The sequence below is a fragment of the Cygnus olor genome, chromosome 6 (assembly GCF_009769625.2).
Source record: "Cygnus olor isolate bCygOlo1 chromosome 6, bCygOlo1.pri.v2, whole genome shotgun sequence".
In the NCBI taxonomy this organism is placed as follows: domain Eukaryota; kingdom Metazoa; phylum Chordata; class Aves; order Anseriformes; family Anatidae; genus Cygnus; species Cygnus olor.
Genome location: NC_049174.1, coordinates 1,161,873 through 1,188,857, shown reverse-complemented (window position 1 = coordinate 1,188,857; position 26,985 = coordinate 1,161,873). Strand labels below are relative to the sequence as shown.

Sequence of the window (26,985 nt, the reverse complement as noted above, 5' to 3'; positions counted from 1 at the left end):
GCTCCCTGCTGCAAGGGGCTGGGAGCAACAGGAAGCTCTCAGTGGCTGCCTGGCTGGAGAGCTTTTTGCACTAAAAGTTAAATGTGGCTCCCTCTTCTTCTTAGCACAGTAGCACCTGCCTGCTGTGCAGATAGACAGCGACTGTCCAAATTATTGTGAGCTCACTTGTTGGGATGGAAGAATAATTAAAAACGTTTGTAATGTACATAATGTAAATACAGAGGCACATTTGTGGAACGACAATTTGAAAAATGTAGCTACGTGTATGGGGCTTTACTGAGGTTCTGAAGCCAATCTCTGTTTATAATAAGCTGCAAAGTGAAAAGCTTAGGAAAAGATGATTGTGCAGCATTTAGCAGCAGGATGCTTTGTCAGTGATTAATGCAACTTAGCTAGTTTTACTGCTTGGCAGTTTTACCTCTATGAGGTGCCTGTTACTATGTAGTCCATCTATAATCGTATTGTCTGTAGCCATTTGGACCCACAACATAAACCATGATAGAACAAACAATTCTGGTGTCCCACTGTTCAGTCAGATTATTAATAAAATGCATATTCATTGTGATAATGAAGCAGGCATTTTCAAGCATTTTATGACTTAAAAAGGCATCTTTTTGGAGGTACAACATCCTTTTGGACAGTTATTAATCACTGTCAGATTATCTTGGATGAAATGAGTTCTGGAGTTCACTTCCATCCTCCTGAAGGACACCATTTATTTTTTTCATTCCAAAGCTTGTCTGCATTTTTAACACAGCATCCATCCCTTGCAATCGTGTAAGCACAGCAGACAGCACTGGTGCCATTCCAGTTGGGTGAGCCTCCAGGAAGCCTTTAGAAGAAGCCCCCAGCGGGGACACAAGAGTCCTCAGGGCCTTTGTGGTGGTGGCTGGAGAAGCACTTGTGCTGCACGGAGGGGACATGCTGGGAGAAAGCTGGGGCCAGAAAGCTGGGCCGGGCTGTCGGGACATGCAAGCTTGCCCTTATGCGGAAGACCTGCGCCTGGGTGCTTTTTGGGGGAGTGGCACTGGTAGCGAGGTGGCCGGGGAAGGCTTGGGATGGGAGTGGCTGGCAGCGACAGGAATTGGTAATGGGGATTCCCCAGTTCTGCAAGGGGGTGCCCCACCCTTCCACATCCCCACCCGGTCGCGGAGGCTTTCCGGTGTTTCTTTTCACTTCGTCCTCACGCTGGTTGTTAAATACAGAGGAAGCCTGATTTCACCATTGTTTCTCTTGACAAATTTTTCCAGGTTACAAAAGAATCGCTGTTTTCTCAAGATTTCTGGCCTTGACTATAAAAAACAGCAGCGGGATGTGGAGGACCAGTCCGACTTGGCACTGCCGTGTGAAACAAAAGCAGCAATGTTTTTTGCAGGTGTGGATTTGCAGAAAAAGCTGCATGTGTGGTAGGAGCTGACCCTTTTTCTCCTTGCCTGCACCCTTGGATAAAGCTCCCTGTGGCTGTACCAGCCTTTAGCGGAAGATGAGAGGAGACATGGGTGTCCAATGGGGTGCTGAGAGCCTGGGGGTGGCGGGACGGGTGCCCACACCTGCGGACACGCTGTACCTGCCCCGTCCCGTGCTGTGGGTGGGCAGCTGGCTACTCCAGTGTTGGAGTCCTGCACAAGAGGCACGGCTTGCAGGCTTGCCCTCCGTCTGTCTTGTTCGCCTGGGAGCTACATTTTGCATTCTCCTTATTCGACATGGATAATGACAAGGTTTAAACAGCATGTCAGATAATTAGTTCTGAATGCATAATTTAATACCACTTCTATGAGTATGGGAAAATGCCTTGCCCTTGCTTAATTTAATAGGTGAAAGGCAATGTATTAAACTCAGCATGGTGGAATACCTGTCTTTGTCTTGGTTCCAGTTCAGATTCCTATAAATATTCTTCAGAGTTCTCCCTGCTGTCATCTGCCAGCTTGCACCATAGCGGTTGTGAAGGGTTTTGCTACAGAAATACTTCTGTACAAAAGGAATAGCAGATCAAAGCCCTGGTTAGGGCTCACTGGTTCCAGTTACTGCCTGTAGTGATCTGAATGGAAATAATGGCAATAGGTATATCAGCATGCATAAATTACAAACAAACAAAACCCAAAACAACAAAACAGCAGGTAATACTGCATGGTTTGGACACCATGTCCAGTGGTTGCAGTCTGTCTGTGCCTGGGGCATTGGTATGGCAGAGCCCATGTGTAAAGCTAGAGGCTCCACTCAGCAACTGAGGAGCAGTGTGGTAATAATTGCCTTCCATCACCTCGGAGACCGCATAGCTCTCTGTAGCATCATTTGCTTCAGGACAGAAGTGTCAGTGTTCATTCAGCAATTCAACATGATGAGAAAATATTCCTGTGTTTTGTTTCTAAGCTTATTAAAAACGTGGGAGAGAGGCTATTCCCTTCCATTTTTGACACTTCCAGAAATAACTATAGTTGAAATCTGCATGACTTTCATGTTGCCTCTTTGAGAGCAATAAGAGTGGTGCCTGGGTGTAAGCCCAACTGAATATGAATTACTGTGCTTTCCAAGCGTGGTGGCACACCTCTCCTTTCTGAGGAGATGTGAAGCTGTTATACGATGTAGAGTGTCACTTGTAATTTCAATCCAGGTTGCTTTGTTTTTAGTCCTAAAGGTCTGAACACAGTGGGTCCTCTTGACTGGACTACCAGCTTAGAGACAGCACAGTTTAATTTGCTTCCATCTGACTCAAAAGCTGCCCTGACCTCAGTGAGAAGAGGATCATGTTCTGTACAGCTTTGCCCTTCAATGGAATAAATGCAATATTTATGCACTTACAGACTGTACAAATCCTATCACTTTTCCTGGTGAATGAATGACATGCTGGTTCTCTGAATTAGGGCCAGAGTAGCTGAAATAGCATTTATTGTATTTGTGAGTGAGCTCTGCCTGTCTTCATCAGCCGTAACAAGTTACCATTTACTGCTCTAATCAGCAATTTTCTTGTTAGGTGTTTTATTGAACACAAGTTAAAAATTATTCTTACTTCCAGCATTCTCTTGATAAACACAGCTCCTAAAATATACAGGAAGCAAGGCTTATAGAACAGGTTTTGGTTTGGAACATAGGCTGCATTAATGAGTGCAGGAGTTATCATACCAGACTCATCAGTAGCACTAAAATAACATGTAGACAAAATGGCAAAAGCCTTTATTTCTAAAGCTTCTTTAAAAACAAACAAACAAAAGTTTTGTAGCTCGGATGTTGTGGGGATTTGTGATTAACAGAGTGATTACAATACTGCAACAGACTTGGCAGCTACTCTGCTGCTGTGCTGATTTAAAGTTGTCGCTTGACTGTGCTTGTGGGATAGATCTTTTGGGGATGTGCTTTGTGTTGTAGGAAAGACCCCCTTCTAATTTTTTTTTTTTGTTCCGTACTAAGTTAAATAAGTGTAAAGCTTCATTTAATTTATTTGTTTTTAAATCTTCTGTTCTATACTCGGTCCTTCCCTATCTTCCATATTGGAATTGCAACCAAAGGAGAGGTTTTTTTTTTTTTTTTGTGGGACAAATTAATGGAGATCCCATAAACTTGGACATTTTTCTGAACAACAAATTGCAGGCTTCCAACTCCCTGGTGTTTTCTGTGCTTCTGAGCCACAGGGAGGTATCAGGCATCCCCAAGTGACAGCCCCAGAAGGAGTTATGGGAGGGACTTTCACAGCCCTATCCACTCACCTGCGATTTGTTTTTTTTAGTAACAGGGAGATTCTTGTGGCTTTTAACCCAGTTAGTGGTTGGTGCTCTTCTCCCTTAACTCATTCTCTTTTCACTTGAGCCCTTGGGTGTCCAGCTCTGTCCTCTACCATTGCTGTCTCCTTCCACAGCAATTTTAGGTTCGTTTGCAGATCTGTTAATCTGTTTTTTCAGGAAAAAAACAAAAGCTACTTTGTGTTAACCAGAAAGGAACTTTCTCCTGTTTCATACAGGTTAGTCCTCGTACAGTCTCCATTTTTATCCTGGTATTCTAGGCCTATCTGTGCTGCACCACGCAATGAGACAAGCGATGTTTAATTATTTTGGTTCTCCCAACTGAAAAGCATGTCCTCTTAACCTCCTTTTAAACACCTCAGTGCCTGATGCAACTCACTTTTAATCAGCAGACTTCATTCAGCTACTCTTAATCCAACTCAAATGCTTTTGGAGGCTGCAATTTCCCTTGATCTCTATGGGAGATGAAGTGATTCCCTTATTGTTTTCCAGTTGGGTAAACCAAAAAGATGGATTACATTGATCCCCGTGCTCCACTGAAGGCTTCCCTTGCCCATCAGTGCAGCAGACAAGTTGTTGTGGCTCATGAAGGAACGCATGAGCTTGTTCTGTGGTGCCTCTTCAGTCAGCAGCCTCCTCAGCGCCACTGCCTCTGCAGCGGTTTTACTAGAACATGGTAGTTTTGCTACAATACATTTTGAAAGATGTGCCACTGTATTACTGAAACATCCGAAATACGGCACCATGAGGTGTGGCCCTCCCTTCTGTGGGCACTTATTTGCCATGACTAGAGGATAGTTCAGTCAGTATTGCTCTGGCATCCGACGGCCTAATGGGCCTTTAAGGTAACGCTGCCATTTATTCTACATTTTTGTGTTGTTTTTGTGGTGGTGGGATTGGTAGAGCACAGTAGCCTCATTTATGCCCATGGTAATAAAGGCTTGGTGATATTTACTAAATAAAAACAGGGTTTTTTTGAATAGAAACAGATCATGAGATTTCAGCTGTTGAAGGCGGCATGTCTGAGGTAAAGTGGCGCCATCACTTCTGCCTCATGGGTCCTGATGCGTCTTGGACTTGCTGAAATCCACAGTGGAGTTTCCTCTGGTTTCAGTAAGGTTGGAGTTTCACCTCAGTACTGATGGAAATTTTTGTGATAATCAGGCATGTGATCTGTGAGTCATCATTAAACACTTAAGGTCCAATCTTAGCTTTCTGTAACACTGTGCTTTTAGCTGTGGTTGCAGAGAGTGACTGGAACAGAACAGCGTTGCGTCCACTCAGCTGTGTTCCAGCTTATTCACCTTGTTGACTTTTTTTTAAAAGTCTTTTTTCTTCAGGCCGGAAGAAAGAATGAGATACCTGTCAATGCAGAATTGCTCAGTGTTAGCTATTTAACAGCACATTTTTGTTTACTGAGTGGCACCATAGAGCGCATTGCTATAAAAAGTGAACTCATTTTAAATGGTTGCCCTCAGTTGACGGCGGCATTTGTTTCCTTTCAGCAGCTCCCTAGCAGAGGCTGCATGCTTAGCCTCGGTGGCTGGCTGGGACTGCAGATGTCAGCTACCGTCTGCCTCTCAAGCCACAGCTAGCTTTGCGGGTTGCGCTTGGGAGAGGGCTGCCAACCGGAGCCTCGGTAGTGTTAACAGGGGAGGTGCTGTCAAGGAAAGCTTCATAGCAGCCCCCCTTTTTGCCTTCTGGAGCCCTCTTAGCCAAACATGTCAGAATTCCTCTGGATACCCTCTTCTGTAAGGCACTAATAGGTGAGATTGTGTGGGGGTGGCTTTGTGGAGAAACAGATGTGTTTGTTAGATTGTGAGCTTAGGCCGTATGATAAACTGGGAGAAAAGAGCAAGAGCGATTGGGCTGGCACGTCCCCACGTACCAACCAGCATCTCTCTGCAGCAATGCGTGTTTTAGGGGAGGGTGGTTGCTGCTGGGTGTGAACACAAAGCAAGTAGCCATTCATTTTCAGAGGATTTCTGGGGTAAGTTCAATTTTTAGAGTCACTTAGATGTTTAACATATCTGAACTAGTGTTTCTTGGCTGCTTTCAAAGGTTTGGCTTGGGTGTTTTTCTACATTTTTAAATCTCTCTAGATTTTGCCACATTTTAAGATATCATTGTTCTGCTTTCAGCCTGACAGAGGGAGACAGTTTTCATGGCTTCTGCTGTGTAGTAATCAGTGTGGGTATCAAAGAATCTTGGGGGCTGCTGTGCTGTGAGGGATGACTCCCACTATTTCAAAACGATGACAGGGGAAAATTAGGAATGCTGAAAGAAGCAAAGACATGTTGGCAGCCTTTCCTCCATCAGAAATTAGAAACTGGTCCTTGAGCATTTCAGAAATGTCAGTTTCATGTTACAACAAGAATATTTTTTTTTTTCTTTTGCATATGTTGAAAATCAGAAAAAACTTAACCTAAAATCAAAAACTTAACCTAAAATGAAATTTGGAAGTAATTTTTTACTCAAGCATCAATCATCATGCTACATGAGAGAAGGCGTATGAACTAGAAGGAATGATTTATGCCAGTGCAATCATTTCGATGTATTGGCAAGGTGATGGACAAATTTTGAATTGTCCTGCAGTCTTAGGTGTGTGAGTGGGGTCTGAAGTCAAATTCTAATCTTAACTGAAGCATTTTTTAAAACATACTCAAACCTTTTGTGCAACTTTAGTAAATCACTTAGAAAGGGGGGTTCAGGCATGGAAACATGAAACTTTGGCTCTGTGAATAGGATGCCACACTTCCTAAGGCTCTGAGTACTTTTCAGCTCTGGCTGCAGATACTGGTTTTAATGTGAACATAAAAGGTGAACTAAGGTGTGTGGCTCTGGCTTCCCAAATGTGAGAATGTTGCTGAGACGGGTCTCTAACTCTTCTTCCTGATTTGTTTAAAACAAACAAAAAATGAATAGTAATTTCTGTGTTTTTTTCTCCCCCAAGCTTTAATATTCTATGAAATACTTAGTATGCCAAATGTAAGTTCTCCAGCAGCAAAGTTAGGCAAATATTTGTGGTCTGTACCGTGGTGTTTCTTGTTAACTGAAACATGGTTTTTGTTCCTTCCTATTTCTAAATGGATGGGGTCAGGAGATTAATCTCCTGTCAAAAGTTCATGTGCACGAGCATGGGAGAACAGGCCTCTTCTTCCTTTTTTTTTTTTTTTTTTTTTTGCTGTTTTAGAAGCAGCCCAACGCCAGTCCATTTTCCTCCTCCTCTGCACGAAGCTGCCCAGGAGGTTGCAGCCCAGGCCCGGTGCTGCTGGCAGGTGCCTGAGAGCCCGACCGATTGCAGACACCAACCTAGCAGGCACCAGCAGCACGTGCCTGGTGCCCATTCTCTGCGCTCCCAGCTCAGCAGCTTGTGCTCGTGACCATTTCCCATCTTTTGTAGCAAACATTTGGCTCGTTTTACACAAACTAATCTTACACATCCATCAGCCTCCCAGGAAGCTCGTACAGATCTAAGCTGGAAAAAAAAGCCATGCAAAATGAGCGGCATTTAGCTAATCAACACCTCCATGCAAGGTTTTGCACGGAGTACATTTCCCTGACGATAATCTATTTGCAGGTGATGAAACTCTTGGAAAGAAGTCTTAATGATGTACTAAGGGAAGCTGTGTGCACTTGTGCTTTGGAAAAATGAGAGCAATCTTTGGTATATCTTCCTTTCCTTGGGAATTAAAAATATTTTTGCACCTCCCAACTTGAACTCCAACAGAATTTAAGTAGGTGAATGTGTCTCAGAGTCAGCAGTGGTGAGAGGGAATAAAAGAGCAAGAGAGATGATTCTGTAAAGTGTAGTCCTGAGCAACGGATGATATTAGGAGTGGATGCCACGTAGATATCACCAAGAATTAGGTAGAATAATTCCAAAAACTTAGGCTACTTAGAAAGAGAAAGCACTAATACATTTGCTACCATGGTTGTCTGTCACAGTAGTTTGAAGTAGTAGGGCATGAACGTGTCAGGAGGTGCATTTGCCTTTGTCCTTTGCCCGAGAAACCACACTTTGCTCTCCTCTGGCTCCTGCAAAGGTTTGGCAGGGTGCAGATACTGTAGCAGAGGAAAACGCGATCCCAAACAGAAATCCCTCCAATCTTTATTTTCCATGAGATATTGAGTAAAGGTCAGAGGTTCTGGGAAGAAGCATCCAGTGTTTTGACCAGTGACTGAAATACAATTTGTGGGGTTTTGTTTCATTTCCTGTTTGTGAGATTACTAAGGGATTCGCTGTTAGGAGATGCATGTTCCAGCTCCCTTCATGACTTTAGGCCTGGAGGTAAACTATGTTTACAGAACTGTAGTTGACCTTTTTGTATAAACTAAAGGCACTGGACATGTATTTCGGGTTGGAGAGTTCAGGATAAGCCATCTGTAACTTGCAGTCACTTAAGTAACATAAAAGTAGCAGTAAATAGTTGTTTCTGTGTTTGCAGTAAACATGCCCTTCTGAGAAGGGTTTCCAAGGGAAGGTGGATCTACAGGATTTACTATTGCCAAAAAACCAAACCCAACAAACCATTACTTGCAAAGTTTATGCCTCAGCACGCAGTGCCTCAATGTTTAGGTGGTAGGAGGAGATGTCAGGTTTGTGTCCTCCTCTTAGCTGACGTGCAGGTGGCCTGGACCTAGGTCTCTGAGCTGTGTGCTGGGGTGATCCTTCTCACCAGGCTGTGGTGGCCCTCCCCAGGACAAGGTGGAGGCACTGGGAAGGTGGAGGCACTGAGGTTCCCTTTTGCCTGGTGTGGGGTGGAGCTTGACTCAGCGTGCTCTCGTTTGATGTCGGCTCCTTAGTTTTCCTCTTTTTTTCAGTGAAATCCTTCTAATGAATTTTGCTCATCCCTCTACTTTGTAGCTTTTTCTTCTTGAGCAGCCTGTGTCAGAAAGTAGTTTGTGGCGAGGAAAGCGCTTCCTGTTTTGCTTGTTCATCTTCATGGTTCTCCTTTTCCCTCGGCACTGTTCAGAGGTACAACAGCCGAGAAGAGCATTTGAAGAGCAACTTCAGATTTCTGTAATTGGTAGGAATTTGCTTTGTAGCAGATGATCAAGAAAAGAATTCATAGCTGGTTGAGATATTTATTCCCTTAGATGTGTCTAGATGAAAAAATAAGTTCTTACAGAGGTTTAAAAATATTGTTAAGTCATCTAACAGGAATTAGTTGCTAGAAGAGAAATGGTATATTTTATTTTGCTAGGAGTGAAGCAAATAGTTCATCAGAATTTTGACTGCCGTGGGCTTGCTGTTGCTGTTGAAGCATCCTATTCTTTTAATTGAAAATCAGAAACTAGGAAGTCTTAGGAGGGTTAAGTGCAAGAAGAGTTATTCTCTCCAAAACAGTCAAACAAAAGACTTTGGGAAAAAAAAAAATTAACTAATTTTTTTTTATGATATGCTGATCTGTTGAAATCAGCAGAACTATCAAGATTTGCACCAGCTTAGGGACAGCATTTTCTCAATACATTTTAAACTGCAAACTCTTAAAAGTATATGTACTTTTTTTTAATAGAAAGGAGCCGCCTGTTTCAAGGTGTATGTGAGGACTGTGCAGACAAGTTAAATGATCTAAAGTCACCTGGAATTCCTTTTCCTAGTGACATATTACTTAACTTTGCACATTTTAGAGAATGATCTGTTGCCTGCAGATGAACAGTCTGTTTCTACTCCCATTAAATTCTGTGTGGAGGTGTGAATATGTATAATTAGAGACTTGGGGACAAGCTGTGAAACAGAAAATGAGAGAGGAAGACTTCCCCATTTGTGAAGTGATCTCAGTGTCACCTGCTAATCAAAGCAACCTTCCTGTACCCTGGATGTTTTGTGGCCTGTGGGAGCACTGCAGCACCTCCAGATAAACGTGGGGCAAAGACAGCTTAGGGTAAAGTATCTGCTTTTGTCTCTTGAGGATTTGAGTGCTGGAAGATGCATTATTCAGGACTTGTTATGGCTAGCTTTCTGTGATATGAAGTATATTAAGGATAGTAAGTGTAATAATAATACCATAGCTCTTCACAGAAGGGGCAGCTGAAGGTGAAGCGCATGGCAGAAGACAACGGTGCTCGGCAAAAGGTAGTGTAAAACAGTTTGTTGTTATTGTCAGATGAGCCGAAATGTATTGTCACACCTGTGCAGTTAAACAGAAGTTACTTCTATAAAAGGATGTTCATCAGTAAACTGTCTTCACTTCAAGTTGCAGACCTATGGCAACATGCTTAGCAGACTTAAGAAACACGAATGGCCACTTGACAATTGAGAAAGGCTCCTCTGTTGTGTTTTTAATTGTTCACATGGGCTCCTGCTGTGAGCTCTTGCTTTCTGTTAGGCATAATCTTGAAATAAATGTTAATCATCTGACCTCAGGGCTCAGATGTTATACTTAACTGTCACACAGTAGAAGACAATCAGATTGAAAGATGAAAGTTTGTCTACAGGAAACAGAGTTCAGAATTATGATCTGTAAAGAATTTACAGTAAATGCAAAGTCAGGTATACATACATTGAGGCACCACGCAGAGGGTATAGTAGGCAGTAGTTACAGGGGAAATGCTGTAGATAGGAGACTGCAGGTTCTGTATCTTGCTTTTCTCTTGAGATTGCTGGTGCAGTAACAGAAACCTCAGACTCTGCTAAACAGAGCAAAGGTTTTGAGGCACTGTATGGCAAATGTTTCCAGTGCATTAGTAGTATCAACCTATCAGGTTTTCAGCTTAGAAGAACAAACTGGATGCTTTTGAAGAAAGTCGTGTAAAGCTTCTTCATGATTACAGTGCATTTCCCTAGAAAAGTCAACTAACACCCACAAAATCTTGATCCACTAAGTAGTGGGTTAAGTGGGTGTTGGTGTTTCTGTCCTGCTTTAATTAGTTACCTGCTGTGAAGGGCAACACAGATGTTAGGCATGTGGATGTGAGAGGGGGTGGGTGTGTTCCTTTGCAGGGCTCCATCACTTCAAATTGTGGCTCAAAGTGCTTGTGTAGATACGCTTGGACAGTGGGTTCCTTTACCAAGGTTGCCTTTTCATTGACATAGCCTTCAGCTGAGTGGTGCTCTGCAAACTGTAGGGAAAAACATAGCCCATACAGACTTCACATACAATCAGTAGTTGCATAGCTTATAGGCAGTTGCTCTGTCCCTTCTTCTTTTTTTCTTATGCCTTTTGATGGAGAAATTTAAGGGATAATGAGCCTTGCGGGGGAAGGTGGGAATGCTGACAAGACAGATGACCATCTCTGGAGCTTGGGTAGGTCATGGCTGTCCTTAGAGGAAAGGAACAGCATCATCTTGTCGGTATCTCTGCCTGCTGTTCTCACATCTCAGCTGCTTCTTCTGGCTTCCTTGTTGCATTATTGACAAAGTTTAATGAGGCATATTGCTAACGCTTGTCTCATGCTCCCTTGTCAGTCAAAGCCATGTTTGCAAGGAGCAGAGAAAATCTCCCAGTGTGAGGGACCTCCACAGTCACACTGGATAGACTCTCTGAACACCATTGAAATGATTGTTCAACTAAATGTTTTTGTTTTTAAAGCCCCTCACTTACATTTTCATTGCAGCCTATGGATCTGTGTCTGATAACACTGGTAAGGGTTGCAAAAGGGAGCGTGCTCGTCCCGTTGGGTGGCTTCCCTCTGGGAGGATAAGTGCAGGAGGGGGATGCGGGGACTCCCCAGCTGTGCCCCGCTCTGTTCTGGCTGCAGTTCTCCCTTGCCTCACACTGAGGCACTGAGGTGCCTCCCACTCGGGGCCAAGTTTCAGTCTCCTCCAGTGAGTGGAGGAAGGCAGAAATTAATCTGGAGGAGAAATTGTTCTGCCTGAGCGGGCAAACTGTCTCATTGGCTGTGTTGCTTTAATCTCTTTTTATGATCTACCTGGAGTGCAGAGCTCTTTATCTGACCCGCCATCAGAGCTGGCGGGGGCCCAGCAGGATCTCTGCTAGTTTGAGCTGAAGGATTTACTGGCTTTTGCCAGCTGCCTTCCCCTTGGCAAATCTCCCTGTGAACAGACCCAGACCAGGGCGTCTTGGAATGTGCAGCTGGGTGCAGCCCCCGGGAGGTGCAGCAGCAGCTGTTACCCGAGCACTGCACTGCGATGGAGCCGGGCTCCTGCTTCTCCTTCTGGTCCTGGAAGGCCCCGCGTGCTCCATGGCAGATGGGTGGGAGCGATGCCCATGTTTCCCGAAGGCGCAATCCTGCGGGCCGGGTGCTGCCTTCCGCTTGCTGCAGCCGGCGTCACCGTCTGGTGAAACTGCCAGGTGCGTGAAGGGAAATTGTGTGTCCTTGCCTTCCCTTAGTCCTCCCATGATTGCCACCCCATCACTGTCAAACTGCACCCCTTGGCCTGGGAGCTGGGACTTGCCGCCGGTCTCTCAGGGGCATTGATACTGGGTGAAAGCTTCTCGTCCTCCTGAGGCACCAGTCATGGGCACATGGTTTGCTGGAAAGGCCAAGTTCCAGTCTAGAACGTATCTGCTGCATGCAGAGATTAAAGCGACATCACGGAAAATCAGTTATAGGTTAAGGATCACAGACAGTTTCATTGTTAAACCTTTGTTTTCTGTTTCTTAAAACTTCATATAAAAATTTGTGTGTAGCACACAGTTTAAAAGGAGACCTTGAACGATGTGGTACAGGTGTTAAATTCAGCACAAAGTGCCGTGTCCTCTGCCGGGCAGACCGCTGTGGCAGCGGGCAGCGTTAACGCCACTACTCCCCGAGCAAGGCTGCCCCCGTTGCGCGCACCCCCCCCCATGCCGCTGCAGTGGGGCCAGGCACTTCGGTCCCACAGATGCAGCGCTGGGAGTGGAGGGAGGCTCGTGGGAATGCCAGTGATGCACACCCCTTCACGGAGCCCTCATGGGTTTGTTGCTCTTTCCACAGAGACCCCAAAACTTTTGTTTAGAGTACATCAATGGGAAGCTTAAAGGCACTTCAAGTCGCTTCCACCTGCTTTCCCTTTTTGTGCTTAGTGAGAATTACAGATGAACCGAGCTTGATAAGGTTAGTTGATTTAATGCACAACTTGAGTCCATTTTGCAATTAAATATACTTCTATGTTTCACAAACTCTTTTCCAGTTGGATTTAAAAATGACTTGTGCCTTGCATGGGAAATGCCTTAAACTCTCCCCATTCACCAAACAATGCATTCAGTGACAGGGACGAGAAAGCCACTGTTATTAGTAGGCTTTATCTCAAGCTCTGTTACTTGCTGTTACTGCTCTGAGTCATTTGTGTTTAGCTGGACAGTTATTGTATGTGAATAATGTAACTGATGAAATGGGAAATAGAGCAATATTAGCAGTAAAGCCTTTAGGCCAACTATTGCCTCTTTTTATTCATACAGTGCTAACACGGTGTTTTCCAACTCCCTGTTGCAACACCTAGATGCTGCCACCAGGCAAGTATTTACTAGCCACTAATTATGGCAGTAAGCAATAAAAAGGGAAGTTTTAAGTGTGCAGTTTTTTTTTTTTTAGGATAACTAGTTGTTTCTGTTTCCTACTACTCCTGTAGCTGCATGTTCCCAAGCTTGCACCCCAGTGTGTTCTGCCAAAGGTGGTTTATTTCATGTTAGCTGATGTCTTGTTCCTCTGTGGCTAGTGTTGCATTTCTGAGGGCAGGCCTATGAATTAATTTTCAACTGGATAGCTCTGGGAGACAAGAAAGAAAACCCACATGCAAATAGTGGCCTACTGTGGGATGAATATTTGATTTTAAACACTAATTGTTCTATGTTTTTGTTGTTGTTAATCAAAGCGAAATAAGATAAAGCATCGTACTTCACCAGGGGAGGCACACTTCAGCACGAGCCAGTTATGTGCAGCACTGGAGGCTTATGACCCGAGTAAAGCCAAATCTCTCCGACTGGTGCTCAAACCCATCTGGCTGCCACTGGAGAACTGGCAGCTGTGGAGATGCAGACTTGGTGTTCCAAATGCTCATCTGAGCTAACCTTTACTTTGTGTTCTGCCGTATTAAGGGGTTTGGCAGGGAATCCTCCCGATGCTGTGTGCAGGTGTGTGCTCACAGTAAGGACCTCTGGGGGTTTGCTGGCTTTTGTGCCAAGACTGCAACCGGCAGGTTAGCACACAGCAGCAGGGGTTGGCCCCAGGCTGAAATCTGGTGCGTGAAATTCCTGCTCTGCTTCCCCCTCCCCTGTCTGCATAGAGTGGCCACGTGGTGAATTTGTACATTGAAATCAACCAAAGGTTTCATGGTTAGCTTTTGTTGCTGTTCATTTTTTAGGAGCCACAGGCTCGTTTAAAAACTCCCTCCCCGTAGATCACTCTCCTGCATTCCTTTGAGACCTCAGGCACTTAAGGAGGTGATTTACATGTGGCTGTTCAACATCAGCATGACTTACAAAATATAAAGAGGATGTTCGCATGCTGGCACTGCTGACTTGCGGGGTGGTTTTTTGGTAGGTGAGTTTTACTCGTGGCCATATATAAACAACCAAAATGGTGTGTATCATGAAAGTTGCAGGGGAGTAGTGTAGGTGGTCATGCAGGTTCAGATTTGAGTGCTGGCCTTTCCAGTGATGATCTGCTGGTTGCTATCAGGCCGTTTGCTGCGTGACTGCTCGCTGTGATTAGAAGTGCCTGTTAGACAGCAGGAGTCCAGCTGTGATCCACGGAGGGATAACAGATCGGTCCTGATTCCTGGCCGTGGCAGTTACAGTTGCGTTACAGCAGTTCACCCTGTACCAGTGTAGAGCTGGAGTAAATCTTCCCGTGGAAGCTGAATGGCACCAGTCTGTGCCCAAGTCCTGGGCTGCTGTTAGTCCCTTCCATGTTGTTTCTTTCAAATATTTTTTATAGAAAAGAGAAGGACTTACCTACAAGGCAGACTTGTGAGAAACGTGCTTTCAAATAAGGTGCAAAATGTACTCACCATTCAATTTTCTGTCCTCATTAAGTCTCTTAGAGGTGAGTTCAAGGGAAAAAATAGACAGGAAGAGCTTGGAAATGAAGACTTTACAATGAAAAAAGATAAAGAACACAACAAGTATGGAAAAAGGTTGAAACTTGGTGGCTTGAGAGGTGGAGGTCAGACTCAATTATCATAATGTTCTGCAGCTGCGCTAGCACGTATTATTTTCTCTTTACTCTCAGATATTTAATATATGTGTGTAGCCAGTGTTTTCTTTTTGTTTGCTCTAAATATTTAATGTGTGCAGTGCAGTATATTTATAAGATGTGGTTCCTAGTTGTTACAACAGAACAGAGATTTATGAAGCAAAAAAACCCACCCATCAATGTTTGCACACACCACAAACGTAATGATAGATACAGACTAATAATAGAATGTTTATTCCTAGCTGAAAGGAAAGGGAAGAAAAAGCAACCAAACTTGCACTGTGAAGCTGGAATTACATTTTAAGGGAAAAAAAATATCTGATAGTAGTAGTCAAGTAATTAGTTGTTTGGACTTTTGGACCACATTTGCACAGGATGTGCGGGGTGAATCATTCTCTCTTGTTCTTGAATACATGTGAGATTTTATTTGTTCATTTGGTTTGTGCTCCTGGAGGTTACAGGGATGTGCAGAAGAGCATCCTCCCAGCTTCTAGCTTGCAGGAAGGTGTATGTAGCCAGCAAGCCCCTCACTGCTTCTGTGTCCTGGAGCTTCAGAGCTGAAGCTCTGAAACTTTGTTTTTCACCATGCAGAGTACTCTGAAGAAGGCCCCATCGGGTTGCATGAGTTTCGGGTCTTGAAGGGTTTTGGGTCTTGAATGGGTTAAGCTGCATCTTCCCTGTTTGAGGTAAGGCCTTTTTCTTGTGTTTGAGCTCTGTCATAGTGAGGCAGGCAGGAAAAGGGTTAATGCACAGCAGTATATTGTCTGGATGTGTTTCCCATTTACCTGACAGATGATGCTATGCTGGTGAAGTTTAATGAACAAATGAATGAATCATGCATTGTCTTGTGATGTAGTCCTTGTGAGAAGGAGAAGTACATAAATCTGCAATCTGCTGAAAAGAAGGAAGGTGGGAGAAAGCACTCAGATAATTCTGTTTCTCCACACTGATGTACTGTTTGTCATTGTAGTCTTCCCTATTAATATCTAACTTAAAAGCGCAATCTTTGTTAAAGAAATTGTTCCATCAGCAATCTTTTTCATTTAACTGATTTTTCAGAAAACAGTGAAGATGGTAGTAATTTTTGAGTTGAGGGAAGAACAATTTGCTTTTACCCCAGATTACTTTCTGTATTTTGACAAACACAGTGTACATTCATTTCACTCTTTCTTGTTTGGGATTCTTCTTTTGGAGTTAGCAGTTTGGTATGTGAGATGTATGCATGCCCCTTCTAAATTGGAAGGTGCACACCATTTGTATCGAGGAGACAATCGCAGGTTGAATACATTCAATTTTCAGTGCACTTCATTGTGAATAGGCAGAGAATAACAGCTAATGTTTTATATAAGCTGCTGTTTGCTTAAAGAAGGTGTTTCAATATTTGCTGGAGTCTGTAAGCTCAGTCATTTCAAACAGTGGTTAAAAACACAGCTCAAGTAATTTAACGTATGGATTGTGATTTGGCTCTCTGCGGTCTCTGTCTCCATGATGGGTTTTGCCCATTGCTGTGAGGCCGATGGGAGGGCTGCTGGAGTGTGCTGTGCGCTCTTTGTCTCGACCCTTAAGATGCTGACTTCCTCCCTGCTATTTCAGGAGGTCATTAGTGATGATGAAATTAGAGGTTTATATCTTTAGGTCCAAGTCATTATTCCTAATTTAATCAATGCATTTGAAAATGTTTCCTCTAATAAAATTGTAATGACTTTACGCGATTTGTCATGCTTATCAAAACGTGGCTTTAACATTTTCATATTCAGAGGCACTGAGCTTCTGGAGGGGAGCATACATCAGTACATCACTGCTGCACCAATTTGCTGCCTCTCCATCTCTCCAGTGAATGGAAATAGCGCAGGCAGTGCGGTGGTGGCAATGTATGGCCAGTCGGACCCTGCAGGCAGTGGGAAATCCTGGGAGAGGTGCTGGGCCCGAGCAGGGCTGGTTCTCTACCGCCTTTCTTGTGGCTCAGCTGCATGCTTTGTCTTGGTGTGAAATCATCTATTAGTGGGCTCATGATAAAGAAGAGAATAACCATCTATAATGTGGAGTTTGACTGGAGAAACGGCTTTTATGTTGCGCAGGGAATGAGATAAATAGCACCCCACAATGGGAATGGAATAACTAAGGCGAGGCAAGAGCAGTGGTGTTACAGCAGGGCCAGGTGTTCGCTTGCAGGGATTTGAATAAAACGCATCTCAATGCTTGGTTCTGTTTGCAAGATTGTTCCTGCAAGGTGTTAAGACTATTATTTAATTCAAATTACCTCTGTTTTTAAACAGTCTGCGGTGCACGTTTGTGTCTGGGTAGGTGAGGAAAGAGCAGGAGACATTAACTTGCTGTGTGCCAGCTCTGTTAGCATCCTATCTGACCCTCAGCTGCTGTTGCTCTATGCGTCATTCTCACAGCTCAGCTGGGAGAAATTCAGATTGGGCCCTTGGCCCCTCACCTGCTCCTTTGGGGCATGGTTAGTATGGACAAACCCTGGGGACTTACTTAGTTGGAAAGTCTGCTGAGAGCCCCACATGAGAATAAAATCATTGTGGCAGCACCTCTGAAAAAACATAGGCATTTCTGAATGTCATGCTTCCCCGTAGGTGCTGAATTTATCCCACCAGGGCTGCTGAGGGAGAGGTCTGGGACTTGGGTCTGGCGGAGATGCCACTCCTGCTCAGCATCCCGCAAGCAGCCTGTGGGAGGAAGCACCAAGGGGGGTTTGTCTGTCTGCGTGACAGCAGTGCGGCGGCGGCACCGTAGCTGGCGGTACGGCAGTGTAACTGGCAAACGGTGGTAGGCAGATGGCAGGTCTCACACTAGAAGAGGGGATGTGTAAACGACCAAAGATAGGTTTTCACAGTCTTGTTCAAAGCCAGAAGTATGTCACTGTGTGAGCTCTCAGTCTAAACATCTCTGTGAAATTTCAAGCCTGAAGTCTACTTGTGGTTTATTAAATAGCTCTGGCAGCGGGGCTGTGAAGGACCAGCAGCTTTGTGGGGAAACATTCACCCCAAGAAGGTGTGGGGTTGTCCACATCGTTTCTGGGCAGAGAAACATGCCCTGGTGGCATGGCAGGGACTCTGCCCTGGGGGATGGCTGGGGGTTGGCTCAGGTTGTCTGTGGCTCTCGAGGACAGGAGCTGCGGGTGCTTTTCTGCAGTCCTGTGTTCAGTGCTCTGTGGGGATGTTCTTGCGCTCTCCCCAGGCTGGTAATTTTTTCCCATTCCAACCCCTTATTCTTTTTTTTTTTTTTTTTTCCCAGCCGATCTGTTTTAACAGCAAGACTCAGGGAGGAGGAATATTTCCTGTACAGAGCAAATTGCCATGTGCAAATATGTAATGTAATTCAGCTCTGTGGAATTGCTGTATCCTGGAGCAACAGCAGCACTGGAGCTGCCCGTTAGTAATATTCATTTTCTTTTTTCAGCCTTTTTAATGCTGCAGAGAAGTCATTTTCTGTCCCCAGCACCTGACAGGTACAGTGATGTTAGATACCTCAGGAATGGAAAAGGCGATAAATACAGTTGCTGAGAGAGTAGGAAAAAAATTGCCAGAAAATTAGGCTCGAACTATTAGCAGTTTGAGCATCAGAACGTCATCAAAAACCCCAAACTAGCTCTAGTGATTAAACTACTCTCCTTTTATTGACTTTAATAGTGCAATCCTCAGTAATGTTTGTCAGGAAGTAAACGTGCTCAACGGAGAAGGGAAGTTTCTTTTTTCAGGTCATGTTTAAAGGGGAGGGAGAGTTAGTGTGAGCCAGGTATCAAAAGCTCTTTAGCTTGTCCACTTTTGCATGGATTTAATGACTTTTCCTTTGTGTTTATAATTCCTTCATGTATCGGTCTTTTCTTTTTTGTTTGAATTATTCTCTACAACTCATGGCCTAGTTCTCATTTGTGCATTCACATCCCCATTCACAGTAAGTGTACGTGGCAATATGTGATGTTTTATTGTCACTCTCGTTTAATTTGTAGCCCAAAAACAAAGTTAAGCCATGGAATGGGCTTCATTTGTAGAATCAGAAGAGGTGTCTCCGCAAATGGCCATCAGCACACGCAGGGCCCGACTGGGTGTGCTGGGGACTTGGCCAAACCACATGTGGATCTAGAAATTCAGACCAAAGCCAGTGTCTAGTTCGTGGCAAGTGAACCCCTGTAGGGACAGTCCTGGAAACTGTTCTCATAACACAGGCACACAGGGAGATGGCAATGTCAGGTAGCATGCATACTTAGGAGTGGCCACTTCTGTTTTTTCTGTATTAATAACAGACTGACATGGACTTCCCCTTGGGATCCTGGCGTAATCCTCTGTGGAGCTGGAGGCAGTTGCTGTGGGAGTAGAGCGCAGAGGCAAGGGCAGGGAGAGGAAAGCAGGCGGCTGCTGACTGATGGCGCAGTACCGTTCGCACCCTGATTTTAGGAGCTCTGATTTTAGGAGCCTGAGGGACTTCCTCGTATTTCAGCCGTTTCATGATCCTAGTGAGACACAGTGAGAAAAATGTTGCAATCACAGACATCCAGAGAGCCAGCTGAGCATGTCAAAAACAAAGGAGTTCAAGGCTTCGGTTTTGCTGAGTGGCAGTCTTTTGTCTGATGAGTGAGAAAGCTGTTTGTGTCTTAAGGCATGCATTAGACACACACGGTGCTAATATACAGCATCTAGGAGCTATTCTCTTTTACATCCCTCTGCTAGTAGAATAACTGTTTATCTGGGTAGTCCTTAATCCTGCAAGCATGTAACTGGCAGCAAAATGTATGTTTAGAGAGAAAATACGACCCCAGGACTTGATTTGATGGCGGTCAGTCCCTGATGCTGGCTGACCAAAGTATTGCTTGAAACTTTTGCTCTTTTATTTATGTTAGGGACAAAATAAATCTGTTCAGTACCAACTGTACATCACCACTGACATTTTAATTTTCAGTTAAAAGATTTTAATTAAAATCTGACATTATTTGGTGTGAAAAATGAATGAATTGAAATTATACATGCAGACTGAACTAATGTCAATTAATGTATTGGTTTCAAGAACAGCTCTATCTGATTAATCCAAACAGTAGCAACCTGTGCTGGAAGGGGCTTCTGGTTGCTCCTTTTGTCTAATTCTGCTGTTACTCTACCAACGTAATTATAAGGAGAGAAGTTTTGTGCTGATATTCCCAGTTTCTCTCAGCTGGAGTTCTTCCTCTTGTTCTGTTTCTCTTTCCTCTTCTGGATGCCGCCTGATCATCCCTGGGAGATGTGACTGCTCTCTGGGCTTCAAGGAGACATTTGGGTGGAAGAGAGTACTTGCTTTGGAACAGCCCAGGATGTACCAAGGTGTTTTTTGGTTTGGTTCATTGGCTTTTTTTTTTTTTCTGTTACAAAATGCGCTTGAGAAGGAGGTGATGAAGTCCCTCTGAGGCTCCTGCTTAGGTGTGTGTTGGCATGTGGTGTGTGCGCACACGGCTGCACACATATGCTCCTCCTACCCATGTGGTCATGACAAGTCACAGGACTGAACGTGGCTTTGTTCTTGATTCTCTGTTATTCACAAATGGAGTATAAACGTGTCCAGGATGTGTATTTAAAATATATTTATTTGCCAAATGTTGTCTGTCTCTTTGGTCAAGAAACTGCACAGGCTTACATAGGAAAACAAGTGAAAAGATTTTCCAGGCCTTTTAGTCCCATTCTTAGCATAAACACCAGCATCTCATAGACATTTTCTGTTTCTGAAAATTCTGGTTAAATTATGGGCAACGTGTCACTTTCTTAGTGAAGCTCTGCATACAAACTGCTTGTGAGTGATTTTGCTTTTCCATTGCACCAGCTCTGCACGAAATTATGAAATAAACTTTGTGTCATCACTTCTGTGAAGCACACAGAAAGAAAATGGCAGAAGTAACAGGGCACTTCTGTGCGTCTCTTCTGGTATTGCACGAACAAGGACATTTAAAAAAAAAAGAAAAAAAAAAGAAGAAAAGAGCAACAAAAACCTATTACGCTGAAACATTTTAGGCATGAAACCAACACTTGGTGTTAGCTAAAGTGAATCATTTTTTCCCCCTGCTTAATTGTTATAAAACTTACAGTCAAATGTATGGTTTAGGTTAAGAGGTTTCCAGTCCATTTCTCTTACCTTCCCTCAATTCCTGTTTATGGTCAAAAATGAAAAAGCTCATCGTCAGATGTGTGTACTTTTTTACTGAAGATATCTTGAGCAGTCTAGTTCAAAAAGTATTCACAACTAGTGTGCGGTATTGTTTCTGCACTTGCAAAGAAAAGCCTGGTTTTACTAAGACAACTGACTTAGTTTCACTACATGCTGATGTAATCCTACTGTGAAGCTGTGATTCATGGAACATGTAGGATTGATTTTTAAAAAAAAAAAAAAAAAGAAAAAAGCACAATCTCTGAAAATAGCGGGGTGGTTTTGTGGCTCAATATAACGGTGTTGGCAGCATTCATTGCTGCTCTGCCCTGCAATTCCTGCATGACTGTGGGTAGCTCTCGGAATTCATCAAAATGCTCAAATTTATTTTATTGAGCCCAGCTCAGGTAACCCTCCAAAAATGCTCTGTTCTTCAGTTCTTCACAGGCTTAGCTTCCTTCCTTCTGCCACTTAAGAGAGATCCATATTGAACCCAAAATCAAAAGATATGCTTAGATCCCTTCCTAATTTATCCTTTGTCATTGAATATAGCGGCTAATTTCTGGATAGTGCGGTTTTCGTAGTTTCATTCCCTTTTCTGTGTTGAGTTTGAGTTTACTTTGGTGTATGTGGTTATTGGTAGGATAAAACTTTGTATCAGGGCATAGAAAGGAACTAATGGCTGAGGTTGTGTTGTGCCAGCATTTTGATGCAGAAGCACCACAAACTGAAGTCTCTGTGTGTGTGCTTGTGCACAGTGCTGGCTGAGCGACCACACTTGATTTGGAGCACTTGCACTAGTGTTTGTGTTTTAGGATGCTGGCATATTGGTTGCTGGATGAATTTTTCATGAGGGTGATAATGCCATTTCAATTTGCTGAGGCACAACAGTGTGCTTTGATCAAGGGACAAATATTCAGCAACTGCAGAGTATCCAACATGCCTCAATATACCTTGTAGGTGAGAAACTCCTTTGCAGAAATTAGCTGGTTTTGGAAAATGAGTTAGAAATGCATTGTGTTCCGCAATACATAGTGAAAAAATGTTTTCTTCTTAACTGCATGCAGAAAGTTGATCGTTTTTCTTCTCTTGGTTGATAATGATCCCAGCTGAAAATATTGTCAGGAAAAAAAAACACAACACAAACAACTTTAAGTCATTTTGTTCATATATAAGCAGGAAGATGAAAACATTTTCTATAAGCTTCAATATTGATTCAAAACTGGAGAACAGCAGAGACAAAAACCACTGAAATAAATGAGCTATGGAGTTTGTCTGTGATAGTTCTAATAGATTTTTTTTTTTTTCAATCTAGCTGTAAATGATCTGGTGCTACTACAGTGTTTCATGCTTTCTTCTGGTTCCAAATATATCTTGAAAGAACAGGGCTAGAAAATAAGGTATAAATAGGAGTAGGATTTTCATGAACTTCAAACACTGTTCTGTGGTCTAGACACTGCTTTCATTATCATCCCGGTAAGTTAGTCTGAATCATAAATAGTCTTACTTCATACAACAGATAATATTAGGGCATTCATACTTTACTCTTGGTCTCCTTGGTAAAACACAGGACTGAAGCATGTGCATACCGTTCAGCATATAAAAAGACACTGTCCAAACTCTGTTTTTTCTGTTTTCTGTGTTTCTGCTTTAAGAAGTGTGATGGTAGTGCTAGAAACTGCACCAGAAAGCAGTGTAAGCCGTATGCAAAAAGTAGAGCTGTTGTGCCATTATATAAGGTACTTGACGTAGAAGAGTCACTATGTTCTGTATCTGAGAGAGGAGACTTAATTAAGACAGACAAATTCTCTTGGGTACAACAAAGCAGTTCTCTGGATACAGCATTGATTATACTGCAGTTCTTTTAAATGCATTACCAAAGTCTTCATTATTATAATTAAACAGATATAAAATATGTCTGCCCTTCATTGCATAAAGCTTTGCTTTACTGTTAAGACTGGAAATTTCATGAAAAGCTTTGAAATTGAAAGCTGGCAGGCAAAGCAAATGAATTCTGTAATTTTCAGAAAATATGATTTTTTAATTATTGTCCTTTTTAGTCTTCCACTAAGAGACAGACACATAAAAAAAAAAAATATAGCAAAATAGCATCTTTACAGCATTATGATTTTCCTTTGATTACCAGCTGGCAAAAATACAGTATCATTTGTGGAAAATGGACCTTTAAAGTTGGCTCCTTCAAAATACTCTGGGTTTGGAGCAGTCCCACCTGAGAGAAGGCCGTGTTCCCGGCTCACCCCCTGTGCGGGACACCTGCTGCTGCCCAGCTCTCTGGCAGAGCACTTCCTTGTCTGCCTTTCCTCCCTTTTCCCAAGGAGTTAGCAAGTCCTGCAGCCTTTTAACCTTGTGTACTGTGGAGCAGTGTGTCAGGGAGTGTTTGTTCATCATGCACCTGCTTAAAGGAATGAATAAAAATAACAAGAAAGAAGAAAAGAGAGAGATAATTCATTTAGAATAAGAAAAAGGCTTTTCCTTAATTTTTTTTAAAACATGTTTACTTATGTAAAAGCACACTGACAATATGGGTACTAGCTGTGGACGTCTTCAAAAGCCGGAACAGTGGTGCTTAAAAAGGATTTGAGGAGTTGTTGGTTGAACAAATGCCCAGGCACACTTCTTTTATGCTGGAAAGAATATTAAGAGATGAACTGCATGACCATGGAGACTAAATGTGTGTGTGTAAGTGTTTGTAATATTAAAGTTTCAAATGAGCAACTGCTAAATCACACAGTTGTTGCAAATTGTAAGCTGTTTTAAAGGACCCATTGAATGGGCTTTGACTCCCGAGCTGATTTTTGTCCAATGAAAAGTGGTTTACAGTGGTTAACACCAATTTCCTGCAAATACCTCTCCTTATTTTTTTTTGTGCTCTCTGTAAGTAGCTTCCATCCTTGTTGTGACTGTGTATGAATGTAGAAAGTGTGATGTCTGCCTGGCATGTGTAGCTTTTGCTTAATTCTCTGCAGCATAACTCTAAGTCACTCACTTTGTCCCAGCTTTTGAGGCATGGCTCACTCATGCCACACTTCTGCCACTATTCGCGGAATCAAGCACTGCTGGTATTTAACAGATGTCTGTTCGGTCTCATTCGGGTTGGCTTTGGGAGCACGCCTGCTGATGCTAGTGGCAGCTGAGCCTGATGACGAGCGGAGCTTGGGGGTGGTGAGAGGGGCAGGGGCTCAGGGAGTGCGGTGACCGCTGTGGCAGGGACCCATCCTCACCCTCTCTGAGCCCTGTGCCTGCTTCACATGTCCAGGCAAGTGGCACAACATCACTGGGAAGGAATTAAGATGTATCTACATAAAGTCTGTTGAGGGTTGTAAATCAGGTCATGCTTTCAGGCAGAAATAAACCCAATTGCTCTGCAGCCTGGGTGCCAACCACTGAGTCCTCGCAAAAGAAGCGTAAGCCAGTAAGCACACTGTTATATTGCAGTTACAGTATAATTGTATTGTGGTTAGATTTTTTTTTTTTTACTACCCTTACTGCCGCTAATTTATAATGTACAAATATTAGCCGGATGGAAGCTATTATGCCAGGTAGGTGATACACTTCAGCCATAACGATGCATGTGCTGTGTGAAACCCAGGGGACCATAATACTCAGGCATGCAGCTAATTCACTGGTGAGAATAAGGAATGATAATGGCTTAACGAAATATGTGACCAGAGTCATATTACAATACAACTGCAATCTTTATTTATTTTTTAAAAAAGTAAATAAACAAGCAAAATTTGACTTGAGCTCCTGGGAGTAGGAGAGTTCTGCCCCTGAAGGTAGGTAGCTTTGGAGAAATATGATAAAAATTTTAACACCTCTCCAGAGTAAATCAACTATTCTTTAAATAAATCAGATGTTTATGATGCTGCAATTTGCTGTGAAAGCTTAACAAGCACTCATAACCTGCACCATTTACTCCTGATTTTGATGAGTAATGCAAGCATTCAGAGTCTGCATTGGTTTAAAAAAAAAATAAAAAAATATCCTTACTTATTAGATTCAGGTAATCTGATTTAATGAGGCTTCCACAGCTGTCTCTTGAGTATTTGTTTCCTCTGTAGTATTGGAAAAATCTTTGCTTCCGAGGCAGACATTTAGCTCATGAGACAATTGCCAAGTAGATCCCCGTAATCCCCCATCACTTGCATGTCAGTTTTAGCCCTTTAACTCCGCGTTTCTGTACCAGAGTGTAGCAACATGGTTCATGGCTTGGTGTGGCTGCTCTGTGGGCTGGGATTTTATCAGCAGGTATAACTTACACCTCAGCTTAGCTTGTCAGCCTAAGTGTGCTGAAGGTGAAAATAGTTAATATTGGAATGTGTGCCTAGTTGCTAAAGAGAGCAAACAAAAAACAACATTGACCAAACAAATAAAAAAAAATATCCACAGCCCCCTGTAGATGGAAGTAAAATCCTTCAGAAATAGTTGAGCATAAGTATACATACAGACACAAGTGGCTAGCTGTATGTGCGCTTTGATATAGAGGAGCTATCAGAAAGTTTTCCCTAAACCTGGGTTTATGAGGAATCTTATTGGCAGGGGACAGCAAAGCACAGAGAGGACCACTGAAGGCCACAGCCTGTGGGGAGATGAACCCGCAGCCTCCCATGCCAGAAGAGCCCTGGGGCAGCAGGGTGCCGCAGGGATCTGTGTCTTGGGCTCCCATGCAGATGGTGCCTTTTGTACCCTGCTGTATGAACTCCTGCACCTCAAAGACACTTTGCTAAATTCATAAATGATTTCCTCTGAGGAGCTAATGACTTTCTCAGATATGCTGGAAGTTACTTTTCTCTCTTATGGGAAGCTGGGACCTTTAGACAACAGCCTTGAGTCAAAATTTCACCCCAAGTACATTACAGACCAACTAAAACAATGCTTGCCCACATAGCTCATATTTGGCTCTGTCTTCTGTCTCAACATGTTTAATAATTCACTTATGAATGACAAAGAAAAACAGTCCTATTAGAACAACTTGACTACCTTATCCTATAGATTTTTTGGAACTTCATTGCTAGATTTAAGCTAAATTTAAGGATTTGTGTTGATCTGAATCAGCATAAATGTAATTAATGAAAAAAATAATTTAAGTTGATTAAAAAGGGCTTAAAATAATGTGATTAGACTATGGAGATTTGGGTGGTTTATTGGATTATGCATGTTATTCCTGGAGGATTGTTATAAGATTCAGAATGAAATTAAATTTGCCATCTTATTTTGGGTCCCCTGTGCCTAGTAATGTACAGTGCCATGATAGCAGACTAGAATGTATAGTCATGTTTAACAGTTTTCTACAGAAAAATACAGGATTGAATTTTTGAGCTAGTATCAAGCTAATGAGGCTAAAATATACTGCTGAAATCTGCTGTGCTCTCCATTATATAGGACTTGAATGAAATCACAATTGATCTGATGTGACATCCTTTTGGAAGGAGTGCGGCTGAATGCGTGTCAAGTGATGGAGACTCTACCGTCATTCTGGGGAATTTGTGACCATGGCCAGCTCTCCTCACTGTTTGTTGTTGTTTTCACTTTGAATTTGTCAATTTACTGCAGATGAAAGGATGTATCACATGACAATACTAATCTTTATATAATCATCTATAATCTGTAACAATCAGTCTACATTTTGAGTTTATACAGGGTCAATATGAGAATGTAATTTGAAGGACTTCTTAAAGTAGATTGATTTGCTATTTAATTCAACTACTGATTTGAAACCATTAAATTCTGAATAAAATGGCCCAAATATGGCTTTAATATATTATAAGAACTGTGCTTTAAAGTTGTTTCTTATATTAATTTGGGCTTCTACAATTTTCTTACAGTTAGACAGTGTGTGTATTGAGCTAAAAGAATCTTGGATCTCTTACTTGTATATGTCTTTCAAATCTTCCTGATTCTTGTGGTTCCTGTGAACTCTCTCCAATTTTCAGCATAATCTCTAAACTGAGAGTATCTCATGATCAATGAATATGAAGATACTAAACTTCTCTGTCCCTAGCAGATATTATATTTATATAGCCAA

At 42.8% G+C, this 26,985-nt stretch overlaps 1 protein-coding gene and 2 long non-coding RNA genes across 3 annotated transcripts in view; 2 read left to right on the top strand and 1 right to left on the bottom strand.

The window, feature by feature from the left end:
- The window catches only part of LOC121071893, a 9,448-nt gene extending 6,834 nt beyond the window's left edge, over nt 1-2,614 (bottom strand). Inside the window, exon 1 of the long non-coding RNA XR_005820845.1 lies at nt 1,853-2,614. This is a non-coding gene — a long non-coding RNA (uncharacterized LOC121071893). The remainder of the gene's footprint in view (nt 1-1,852) is intronic.
- PLCL1 (phospholipase C like 1 (inactive)) overlaps nt 1-26,985 on the top strand; it is a 197,954-nt gene that overhangs the window by 118,985 nt on the left and 51,984 nt on the right. The gene's annotated exons all lie outside the window — the stretch shown is intronic.
- The window catches only part of LOC121071890, a 27,914-nt gene extending 929 nt beyond the window's left edge, over nt 1-26,985 (top strand). Inside the window, exons 2-5 of the long non-coding RNA XR_005820842.1 lie at nt 736-777; nt 1,251-1,375; nt 9,760-9,813; nt 26,343-26,985. This is a non-coding gene — a long non-coding RNA (uncharacterized LOC121071890). The remainder of the gene's footprint in view (nt 1-735; nt 778-1,250; nt 1,376-9,759; nt 9,814-26,342) is intronic.